This window comes from Dasypus novemcinctus, chromosome 4, assembly GCF_030445035.2.
Source record: "Dasypus novemcinctus isolate mDasNov1 chromosome 4, mDasNov1.1.hap2, whole genome shotgun sequence".
Taxonomy (NCBI): domain Eukaryota; kingdom Metazoa; phylum Chordata; class Mammalia; order Cingulata; family Dasypodidae; genus Dasypus; species Dasypus novemcinctus.
In genome coordinates, this window is record NC_080676.1 from 163173934 (window position 1) to 163185364 (window position 11431).

Sequence of the window (11431 nt, forward strand, 5' to 3'; positions counted from 1 at the left end):
AGGGGAGGGAGGAGAAAGGGAGGGAGGAGAAAGGGAGGGAGGAGAAAGGGAGGGAAGGGGGAGGGAGGAGAAAGGGAGGGAAGGGGGAGGGAGGAGAAAGGGAGGGAAGGGGGAGGGAGGAGAAAGGGAGGGAAGGGGGAGGGAGGAGAAAGGGAGGGAAGGGGGAGGGAGGAGAAAGGGAGGGAAGGGAGGAGGGAAGGAGGAGGGAGGAGAAACGGGAGGAGGGAGGAAGAGGAAAGGAAAGGAGAAAGAGAGGGAAAGAAGAAAGAAAGAGAAAGAGAAAGAAAGAGAAAAAGAGGGAAGCGGACTTGGCCCAGTGGTTAGGGCGTCCGTTTACCACATGGGAGGTCCGCGGTTCAAACCCCGGGCCTCCTTGACCCGTATGGAGCTGGCCCATGTACAGTGCTGATGTGCGCAAGGAGTGCCCTGCCACGCGGGGGTGTCCCCCACATAGGGGAGCCCCACGCGCAAGGAGTGCACCCCGTAAGGAGAGCGAAAGAAAGTGCAGCCTGCCCAGGAGTGGCGCCGCACACACGGAGAGCTGAAGCAGCAAGATGACGCAAGAAAAAGAAACACAGATTCCCATGCCACTGACAACAATAGAAGCAGACAAACACGACGTAGCAGATAGACACAGAGAAGAGACAACCGGGGTGGGGTGGGGAGGGGAAATAAATAAATAAATCTTTAAGAAAGAAAAAGAAAAAGAAAGGAGAGAGGGAGGGAGGGAAGGAAGGGGGGTCCTCGGCTGGGATCATTCGCTCGGTGCGGCAGGGCAGACAGACACGTGGAACGAGGCCGTCTACTGTGATTGCACATCTCCAGCGGGAGACTGACAGGGACGATCTCAAATCAGCCTCCCCGCTGAGGGTTTTTCTTACAGTTTTTATATGGACTGAAGTAAAGCTAATGCTCAAGAGGACATTCCTAAGGAGGATCTGGAAAAATCAGTGTTGCTTTCGTACTTAATCTCAAAACGTGCGTGGCACCTGGGCTCGGGTAGTCTTGGGTGATAAGGATGGGGGTGGCAGGATGTGAAGGCCCAGCAACGAGGGCTGACGCAGGTGACGGCTGGTGCAGGGCAGCTGGCGCTGGGGCGGGCACAGCTCCACCTCCTTGGTGGAGCACACTGGGCCAGCTCTGCGCACCTGCTGTTGGGTGGGAGCAGTCCGGGAGTTTTTCCGACGTTCTGGGGCTCGCATGATGCCTTCCGCTTCAGCTCTGCTGGGCTTGTCTAGTACTACAGAGGGAGGGAGGGATTCCCCTAAGCAGGAGATGGAAGAAGCAGTGCTCTGGACTTCATGTGACAAGAAGCCCGAGAGCCCTGTCCCCTGACATTCTACGTCCCCGGTTCTCTAAAGTGGCCCTGGAAGCCGCAGACGTCCCCCCGTTTCAAAGTAAGACTTATGAGGCGCACCCGCGCTCCTCAGTGGCCATCACTGGCCTCTCCAAGCCGCTAAGAAATGGCAGCAATGGATGGGGATGGGGACATGGTGTGCAGAGGCGGGGGGGGGCTGCAGGGGGGCTGGGCGCACAGCTGTGAGGTGCAGGGGTGGGCGCCCGTCTCAGCTGTGAAACCCGAGGCTCCCAAGCCACAGGTACTTGTGGGACCGTGTGGCCCTGCAGAGTGGCCCCACGTGGCACTGTGTCATCTGGTTGGATGGCCCTGCCTTCCTGAGGACAGTGGAGAGCAGCGGGAGGAGGAAGGGAAAAGAGGCCTAGGACGAATGACCCACGGTCAGGAAGCAGCTGGTGTAGCCCCTGTCGGTTCATTGCTCTTTCTTTCGTTCTTTGCACAGGCGTTTCTGGAGCACGGGCTGCAGGCTCAGGGTGGCCCTACGGCCTCCAGCAGGGGACAGATGAGCCCAAATACACCAAATACAGAGGCTGCTGCAGCCACCCTGCCGGGGCCACAGGATGACAGAGGCCAGGGCAGCCACCCTGCCGGGGCCACAGGATGACAGAGGCCAGGGCAGCCACCCTGCCGGGGCCACAGAACGACAGGAGCGGGGGCAGCCACCTTGCCGGGGGCCACAGGACGACAGGGGCTGGGGCAGCCACCTTGCCGGGGGCCACAGGACGACAGGGGCTGGGGCAGCCACCTTGCTGGGGGCCACAGGACGACAGGGGCCAGGGCAGCCGCCCTGCTGGGGGCCACAGGACGACAGAGGCTGGGGCAGCCACCTTGCTGGGGGCCACAGGACGACAGGGGCCGGGGCAGCCGCCCTGCTGGGGGCCACAGGACGACAGAGGCTGGGGCAGCCACCTTGCTGGGGGCCACAGGACGACAGGGGCTGGGGCAGCCACCTTGCCGGGGGCCACAGGACGACAGGGGCCGGGGCAGCCACCTTGCCGGGGGCCACAGAACGACAAGAGCCAGGGCAGCCGCCCTACCGGGGGGCCTGCCCCCAGCAGGGCCTCTGGAGGAGCTAAGGATGTAGCAGAACTTGGAGCACCTCAAAGCCTGTCCTGTGCAGTCCACGAAGTAACTGGCTGCTCCTTAGCACTTGCGGTGCATTTCCTCCCACAGCCATGACTGAGCTGCAGATACTGGGGTTCCAGGGCCCGGCGTAAAGGGCTCCCCTGACACAGGCGTGGAGGCGAAGCGGGGAGGCCAGGAGGGGCTGCCCATGGGCCTCCCTGAAGACCCACAGGCCCTGCTGCCCTGCTGACTTGTCCTCAGCAGGGGCTGGGAAAAAACCTAAGGACAAAGGGACCCTAGGGGAGGGTCGGCATACCTGGTGACAAGGGACGGCAAGGCCACCTGCAGGGACACGGGCTCACTGTCGGGATGCACGCTCTCCCCGCCAGCTGCCTACTGCCGCCAACAGCTGGCTGTCCCCACGCTGCAGTCAACCCCGAGTCCTCAGGGTCGGCGGTGAAGAGGCAGGAGGCGGCCAGGGAGATCCCGGCGTGCGTGTCACCAGCTGACGTCCACACCCCGCTCGCCTCTCTGCGCTCAATGTGGAAAGCGTCGGGGTGCCTCACCTGAAATCTGCAGAGGACGAGGCGGGGTGTAACCGGCTTCCAGCGGAAACTGGGGTGCCCCAAGGAAGTTCCAACCCAGACCTCCACGCTCTGGGAAACGTCATCCACATAGGTGTCCTCCATTACCTGTCAGGGCTTTAGGGGTGTTCTTTTTTAAAAATTTATTTATTTATTTATTTATTTATTTATTTTTCTCCCTTCCCCTCCTCCTGCCCTGCTGTTCTGGTATGGACAGCCACCCCTCTGGCTCCTGGAGCACCACCCATTAGCCAACTCTGGAACCTTCTGGCAGCCAGCTGGGTCTATGACATGACAGAAGAGCATGTACTAAATTCTGCTCAAGCCAGAGCGTTGGGAGCACAACACGAGTCATCAAGGTGCCAAGATGCCAGATCCAGGTCACGGGGGCCCCGAGCTCGAGCCGCATCGTGAGCTGCCCCAATGAAAGACGCTTCAACTCGGTTCCTGAGTCTGGGTCCATCCCAGCCAGGGACCCCAGCCCCTCCCAGCCCACCCCATCTCCTGACTGGTCCCCCGTCTTGGAGGCCACTTGTCCTGTAAAGACCAGACAGTAAGTGTTCTCAGCTTCGGGAGCCGAATGTCCTTTCCCAGCTACTCATCTCCGTGGTGGCGGGACAGCAGCCGGAGACGAAACGTCCACGGATGGGTGCGGCTGCGTTCCAGGAAAGCTCTAGGCCCACAAACGGGCGGCCTCGCCCCTGGCTTATGGGATTAAACTGATTCCTTCTGGAACCTGCCTGTGAGCACTTCCCGTGAAGGAGAACTGACTGGGGCGACAGCTCGACAGCTAGCCTTGGGCGAGTCGTTTCACCAACCCGGCCTCAATTCCCATACCTGGAAGTGAGCCGGGATTCCAGGGCTGCTTTTCAAACTGTGCGCTGTAGAGCCCACAGTTCGCAAGGGGTCCCTGAGACTCGGGATGGGGCTGGGAGAGGCAAGAGGAAGACATGGGGGCCCCTTCAAGCTACCTGGCCTCTTCACAGATTTCACTAAAGCAGGAGTGAGGCACTGCTGACGGCAAACCAACAGCTTAGAAGCCAGTGGCCCCGGTGACCCCTAAGTCCCTGGCTGCGTGTTCTGTGACTTTATGCCCCCATGCAGGGGCTGTTTGGGGCCGGGGGCTCGCTGGGAAGGGGCAGGAGAGGGCGGTGGAGTGAGCAGCCCCTGGGGTGTCAGCCTTTGCCTCTAGCTATCTCCCTCCTTTGTGCACGAGCCCCCAGTGTCCCTGTGACGAGGGACCCGGCATTGTGATGTCGGCAGTGCCCTTCCTTGGGTCCCGGCACACGGGGAGCTGCCAGTTCGCCAGGTTCCGTCCAGACAGGGTGCTGGAGGATGCTGCCTTAGCAGCGAGCAGCACCTGCTGGGTGACGGGGAGACGGGGCGGCCCCCTGGGACCTGCACTGCCCGGCAGCTGCCTGCTTGTCCCAGGCCTGCTGCCCGGCACCCCAGCCCTGGCACGGGCAGGGTCGGCCTCTGCTGAGTGCCAAGGATGGGCTGAACAGAGCCCCTGGGGGGCCAGCCCTGCCGTGGGCGGAAGCGTCCAGCCACCCCCTCCCACCAGGCACTGCCCATGCTGGACGCACAGTCACGGCCACCCAGGTGGCGAGAGGAGACCTGCGGGGTCTCCCCAGGAGGGGCGCTGGCCCTGCTCATGATGGCAGCAGCAGCGGCGAGAGCAGAGGGGCAGGCGGGCCTTTCCACGCAGCCCTGGGCAGCCCAGCTCCCACAGGCCGGGTGGGGGGAGTCCTGGGGAAGGGGAGGCAAGCCGAGGTGGGCCCCTCCTTCTGCACCACCCTAATTGATGGGTGGTAACAGCACGCTCTCCTGATGACCTGGACTGAGGGCGCCTGGCCAGGAGGGGACGGGGGCGGCGGGGAGCCCCTGCGGATGAGGAAGCCGAGCCCAGGCCCCCGGGGACAGGCTGCAGTGGGACTGGTCCAGGGCGATGAGATGGTGATCCTCGCAGGCAGGCCTTCCCGGTCAGAGGCCCCGCACCCCTGCTCTCCCTCAGCCCCTGCCGTGGTGAGGGCGCCCGGAGCCAGCGCCGCCTGGGGCTCCAGATTGCCTGGCTGTGCAGGGGGCCCTGGGCTCTTGGGGGGAGCAGGGCTCCAGCTTCGCCATCCAGGCTCCTTTCCAAAGGCCAGTGCCCCCCGCAAGCGCAGCTGCAGCTGCAGCAGAGCAGCCCTGCGGGCAGCGGGTGGCCCAGCCCCCGGGAGCGTAGGAAACGCAGGGAGCGGGGAATCAGAGTGGGAACCGTGGAAGTTAGTTAGATCACTCCGATAGGCTGTAGCCCTGAAGTACCCAATCAGTGGGGAACAGGGCAGGGCCCCGTGTGTTAGGTTTAGGGGATAAACAGCACTGCTTCTTGTTTGGCACGCCGGCCATCTTATCCAGGTCGAGCACCTGTTCTTGCAAGATCGTTAATAAAAATCTTTTTCCTCCACATTCCAGGTGAGCCTTTGGTTTGTTACAGGTGCAGCATTCTTTCTGTCCACCTGGGCAATGGGGGTGGCGGCCCCCCAAGGTGCTGAGACAGGCCGAGGCTGGCGCTGTCTTTTCGGTCATCTCATAAGCTTCTCAAGTCAAAGGAAAATGGAGCTCCGTGGAAGAGAAACGAGGCTCCAGCCCTCCAGGGACCCCGGCCTGGCCCGAGGGCCTGCGGGCGGCCAGGCTGACCAGGAGGGCACTGCGGACACGGTGCTGGGGCCTTGGTCCCGGCTCTGGGACACGGTTCATCCTGGATTGGGGGGAGTAGCGTCCCCCAAATCTATGTCCTCCAGAGCCTCAGAATGTGGCCTGATGTGGACATAGGGTCCTTGCAGATCTAATTAGTCAAGATGACAGGGTTAGAATGGGCCGGTGGCCGGCGGCCCAGCGGGGAGAAGGCAGTGTGGACCCACCGACACACAGGACAGCAGCCACGCACCAAGGGAGGCTGAAGACTGCCGCGAGCCACAGAAGGTGGGAGGAGCAAGGAAGGACCCCTGGAGCGGGCTCATCGCATCAGGTCTCTCCGCTCCAGAGCTGCGGGGGCAGCCATTTCCCAGGCTTCGCGCCGCGCAGTGTGCGGTGCTTCCTTGCAGCAGCCCCAGGAAACTCCCAGAACCCCCAGCCGGACCCGCCTCCGACCAGGAGGCCACCTCTGCGGAAGGCCTGCCCGCCGTCCACAAGGGGGTGGAGGCGGCAGGGGGTCAGGGGGCCCCTCGCCGACACCCCCGCCCCTTGGGGCGCCCAGGCTGCTGGCCCTCCCTGCCCGCGGCCGAACGCTGCCCGTTTTCCAAATGCGTTCAGACACCTCAAGGAATCTTCCCACCCACCTGGGAGGTGGCCGGAACACCTGTCCTTGCTCCCTGTTTTACTAAGGGGGGAAACTGAGGCTCAGGGAGCCAATGATTTGTCCACGGCAGTGGTTTGTCACCAGGGACGACTTTGGTACCAAGGGACATTGGCGATTCTGGAGACACTTTTGGTTGTCACAACCGAGGGGAGGGGGTGGCTGTAAGGGCACCTAGAGGGTAGAGGTCAGGATGCCACTGGATAAACCTCCCCAGCAGAGGATGGCCCAGCCCCCATGTCACAGCGGGCTTGGGACTAGCATTAAGTGTCTTCACCATAAAGCCTTCCTTCCACTCAGGCCGAGAGAGACCATCGTGCTGATTAGCGGCGCGCTTTGCGTGCCAGGCACGGGAGCTGGGCCCCGGAACAGACGCTCTCGTTCCGCTGCGCCACCACCCTGCGCGGTGAGACCTGACAGGCCGGAGCAGCCAGCCGTCAGTGGTACCGCTGGATGCAGCTCGTGCTGTGCATGGAAACCCGGGTCCTTCCGGGATACCCGCGCCTGCAGGGGGCCAGGGCGCCTCTCCTGGAGCTGAGGTTCCCGAGGACATGGAGAAAGGAAATGCTCGGTACTGTGCTCCTGGGGCATACACATCCTAAGGGCAGACACCGCTGCCTTCCAGAACCTTCTAAGGCAAGGGCCCTGAGAAGGAGCCTCGGGCTTGCTGAGCATGTTCGCCCAGCAGCTCAGAGAGAGGCAGGGAGAACCCCCGGCTGGGACCAAGGAGAAGGGCTTGAGGAGACAGGGCGAGAGGGACGGCTCCCCGCAGCCCCTTCCAGAAACCCCTGGGCAGGGCTGCATTTCCACCCAAGGAGTCGGGGGCCAGCTTGGGGTGGCTTTTTCCTTGTCTTTCTTTGCTCTCCTTTTTTCCTTTTTTCTTTTCTGATGAAACAATGGATGGAAATTGACCTTAAAATGAGAGCAGGTCACCTTCCACAAGGTCCAGTCGCTGTCACGTCCTTTCACTTTTAAAGGAAAAGACCAGAATTTCTCCTGGGATGGGATGCCTGGTTGGGATGTATTTATAAGACGGCCACACTGAGGTTCTGAATACGTGGCGCTGCCCTCTGAGCGAGACGCCCGGTGCTCTCAGCTGGGCCTGATTCCCAAGTCGGTGACAAGGGGCCAAGGTCACTGAGAGGAAAGAGGCTTCTTTTCTAAAGATCTACTTTATTTATTTCTCTCTCCCCACCCCCTCTTTGTTTGCACTTGCTGCGTCTGTCTTCCTTGTTTCTTAAGGAGGCATAGGAATGGAACTCAGGATCTCCAATGTAGGAGGAGGAGCCTAATCGCTTGCCCACCTCCATTCCCTGCTTTGTTGTGTCCCTTGTTATGTTTTTCCTCTTTTGTCTCTTGTCGCATCATCTTGTCATGTCAGCTCACCGTGCCTGCCTGTCGCGCCAGCTCACTGTCTTCTTTAGGAGGCACCACAGACCTCCCGTGTGGTAGGCGGGAGCCCAATCTCTTGAGCCACATCTGTTCCCTGCTTTATTTTTTTGCCTTTAACTTTAATTGTCTTCCTCAATAAGCAGCTTATTACAGATGTACAGCTGCTGCCTTCCCTTAAATAGCTCTCGACACTCATTTTTTTAAAACTTCATTCTGTTTCATTGAAGTGAAATTCACATAATATAAAATTAACCGTTTTAATTGAACAACTCAGTGGCATTTAGCTCATTCAGTGTGGTGCAACCTCTGTAGAATTTGAAACATTTTCATCGCCCCAAAAGGAAGTCCTGAACCCTCCCTGCCTCCTCCCCAGCCCCCAGCAGCCACCAGCTGTTCCCCGTCTCTATGGATTTAACTTATTCTGAATATTTCACATAAACGGAATTAGACCATATGTGATGGGTCATGTCTGGCTTCTTTAACTGGGTGTAATGTCCTCGAGAGTCATCCAGTTATAGCGTGGAAGTGCCGCTGCCTTCTTGGCTAAAAACACTTCCCTTGCACATACATGCCCCATTCGCCCATTCATCTCTCTCTCTTTTTTAAGATTTATTTATTTCTCTCCCCTCCCCCCTACCCCGGTTGTCTGTTCTCTGTGTCTATTTGCTGTGTCTTCTTTGTCTGCTTCTGTTGTTGTCAGCGGCACAGGAATCTGTGTTTCTTCTTGTTGCATCATCTTGCTGTGTCAGCTCTCCGTGTGGGTGGCGCCATTCCTGGGCAGGCTGCATTTTCTTTCGCGCTGGGCGGCTCTCCTTACGGGGCGCACTCCTTGCGCGTGGGGCTCCCCTACGCGGGGGACACCCCTGCGTGGCAGGGCACTCCTTGCGCGCATCAGCACTGCGCATGGGCCAGCTCCACACGGGTCAAGGAGGCCCGGGGTTTGAACCGCGGACCTCCCATGTGGTAGGCGGACGCCCTATCCACTGGGCCAAGTCCGTTTCCCCCATTCATCTCTTGGTGGACACGTGGGTCGGTTCCACCTTTTGGCTGTTGTGAGTTAGGCTGCAGTGAACATCGGTGTGCAAATGTCTGCCTGAGTCCCTGCTTTCAGTTCTTTTGGATAAATAGCTTGGAGTGGAATTGCCACTTTTTGAGGAGCCACCTGCCAAACGTTTCCACAGTGGCTGCCCCGTTTCGCCTCCCCTCTAGCAATGTACTAGGGTCCCTGCTGCCCCGTGTCTTCGCCAACACTTGGTATTGTCTGTGTTTCTCACTGGAGCCGTCCTCCTGGGTGAAGCGGCACCTCCCAGCGAGGACAGGAGCTTTCAGCCAAGCTGTGTCCTGAATCTCAGCTTCTCAGAAGCATCTTTTCTTTGGGGGTGGAAGATGATCAAATCTGCCCTCCCCCCACCCTGGGAGAGGAGGTTCCAGGCTGTGTGGGTGGAGGCCGGGGCTCCCCTGGCTGGTGGGCCACGCAGGCTGGGAACCCCGAAGAAGGGGCTTCCTCTATGCCCCTAAGGCAGCGGCAAAGCCCAACCCAGAATTCCTACTTCCAGCCTTAAAAGCCACCTGCCAACTCAGCTGGGACAGAGGCCAGCGCCCATAGGTGGCCTCCAAGGGACCAGCCAGCTTTCTTTCTCTGGGGTAGGCCTGTCCTTTTGTCCTGCTGGCGTGAGGACGAGCCCCGCCGGGGAGTGCGTGTTTTAGAGCAGGACAGCACGACTGATGGAGCTTCCCTCTCGAGGCAGCGCAAGCTGCTCTGCAGATGTTACCTTTGTTCTCCTGCCAAATCCTTATGAGGTTCGGGGAGGAGGCAGGCAGAGATTAATTGCCTATTAGAGTTAAGGAAACTGAGGCACAGACGGGTTAAAAGACTTGCCGGGGGACTGAAAGGGTGAAAGCCCGAGGCTGGACTGTACACCCTGGGCTCTGTGCACCTGTCCACGCACGGCAGCAGTCTCCAGAGATTTCGGGAGAAGGACGAGCAACAGCTCGGCACGAGGTGTGGCTGGCGGCCGGCAGCAGAGTTCCAGCGACGACACTGTGGTGGCACCGTCCAGGACGTGCTCCGCAAGCTCGGGGTGAGCTCCCCGCAGCGCCCCGCGCGTTCCGCCCATCTCAGTCAGCTCCAGCGCCTGGACGGGCCTCGTGACATGTCCCGCGACACCAGGGAGCACGCGAGCTGCCGCGCCATCCCCCGTGTGGCTAAGGCGTCCACGGCCCATAGAGAAGATCTCCCTCCAGCGACACCAGGTGAGGTCTGGGCCTCCTGCTGCCACCGGCTCCGAGGACAGTGACCGAGTGACGCCCGCAAGGCCCCGCTGGAGCGGGAAGGGCTGGTCCGTGGTCGCAGGGCCCCTGCCCTGCAGCCGTGCCCCCTCCCGCCAGGTGTGGCGCTGGACACCTGCTAAGAGACGGGTCCCCCAGGCCAGGCGGCTGCACGCAGGACCTGGTTAGCAGCCTTGGCTGAAACCGAGACGGGGAAGGGCCGGAGCCGACCCCAGAGCTCTCGCTCCGTCTCTCTCTCATGCACACGCACTCGCTCCCTGTCTCTTCCTCCAGCCCCCGCTCCTTCACACACACAGAGACACAAGTTCACAGAGCAAGGGTGGGCAGCCCCAGTTTCTGCTCCTCTTTCCTCTCCCTTTCCCAGGAGGCTGTGTCCTCCAAGGCCCTCCCAGGGCCACGGCAGCCACAGCGCCGGCACCGGGAGCCACACGGGGGGGGGGGGGGCGGCACTGGGAGCAGGGGCCAGCAGCCCGAGCGCCGCCACAGCAGTCACGTCACCTCCTCTGGGCCTCAGTTTACCCATCTTCCAAGTGCCCTGGTTAGGGTCTCGGCATGCCAGGGTCCCCTGTAAGAAAGCAGAGCTCCTTGGAGAAATGGCCAGAGCAAGACCCGAGCCTGGGGGGAAATAAAAACCGGGACGTTCTCAAGGACCAGCTTATCGGGTCAGAAGGACAGAGGAGCCAGCTGAAGGGGCTTCATCAGCAAAGATGCGACACACTGGGCATTGGGGGAAAGGAAGGCTATCGACTAAGACAAGGTGGACACACGTAAGCCCAAAGTTCAGACAGACAACACCTGCAAATCCCAGCTGTGCGAACAACTGCAGGTGTAATGAAGACACACATTGCCGTATCTAAAGATGAACAATGTAGAGGAAATAACTCAGCACTTATCCTTTCCTCAGTGACCTTTATTTCAGAGGTGAGGTAGAGCCCTCGTTCCTTACAGGGAATTCAACCTGTTGAAAGTTGAAAAAACGATAGAATTTGAAAACACCGTTGTGCAGCCCCTGATGGAATAATTAAGACCGGCAGCCATGCCCCGTGGGTGAGGCTGGTGGACAGGTGACCTCACCTCCCCACTGGGGAGCCCCCTTCGCCCCTGCCTTCCGCCGTGGCTTCTCCTCCCAGTGGGCGAGCAGCCTGAGCGGTGAAACGTGGGGGTCATCTGAAAGAGGCCCCGCGATGAGCCACTTCTTCTTTTTCTGTAACTAAAGCTTATTTCTGAGGGCAGCACAAAGGGCTCCCTGATGAAACAAAACGCGCCCCAACACCAGGGCCCAGGGAGGCGATCCCTTCGGTCTTCAGTTTGGTGGGAGGGGAATTTACCCTGCCCCTCTTTCTGTGACCCAACCAGATCTGCTATGGCCAGAGAAGGAACCAGAAGTATGCCGAGAGCTACCGGGCC

General features: G+C 60.3%; 1 long non-coding RNA gene across 1 annotated transcript; it reads right to left on the reverse strand.

Moving 5' to 3' along the window:
- Window positions 1-882: 882 nt before the first annotated feature.
- On the reverse strand, window positions 883-4181 carry LOC131278386 (uncharacterized). The gene is made up of 3 exons (XR_009185702.2): window positions 3844-4181; window positions 2739-2995; window positions 883-1240 (listed from the first exon to the last, which is right to left on the reverse strand). It is a non-coding gene; the product is annotated as an uncharacterized lncRNA (long non-coding RNA).
- Between the last annotated feature and the right edge of the window lie 7250 nt (window positions 4182-11431).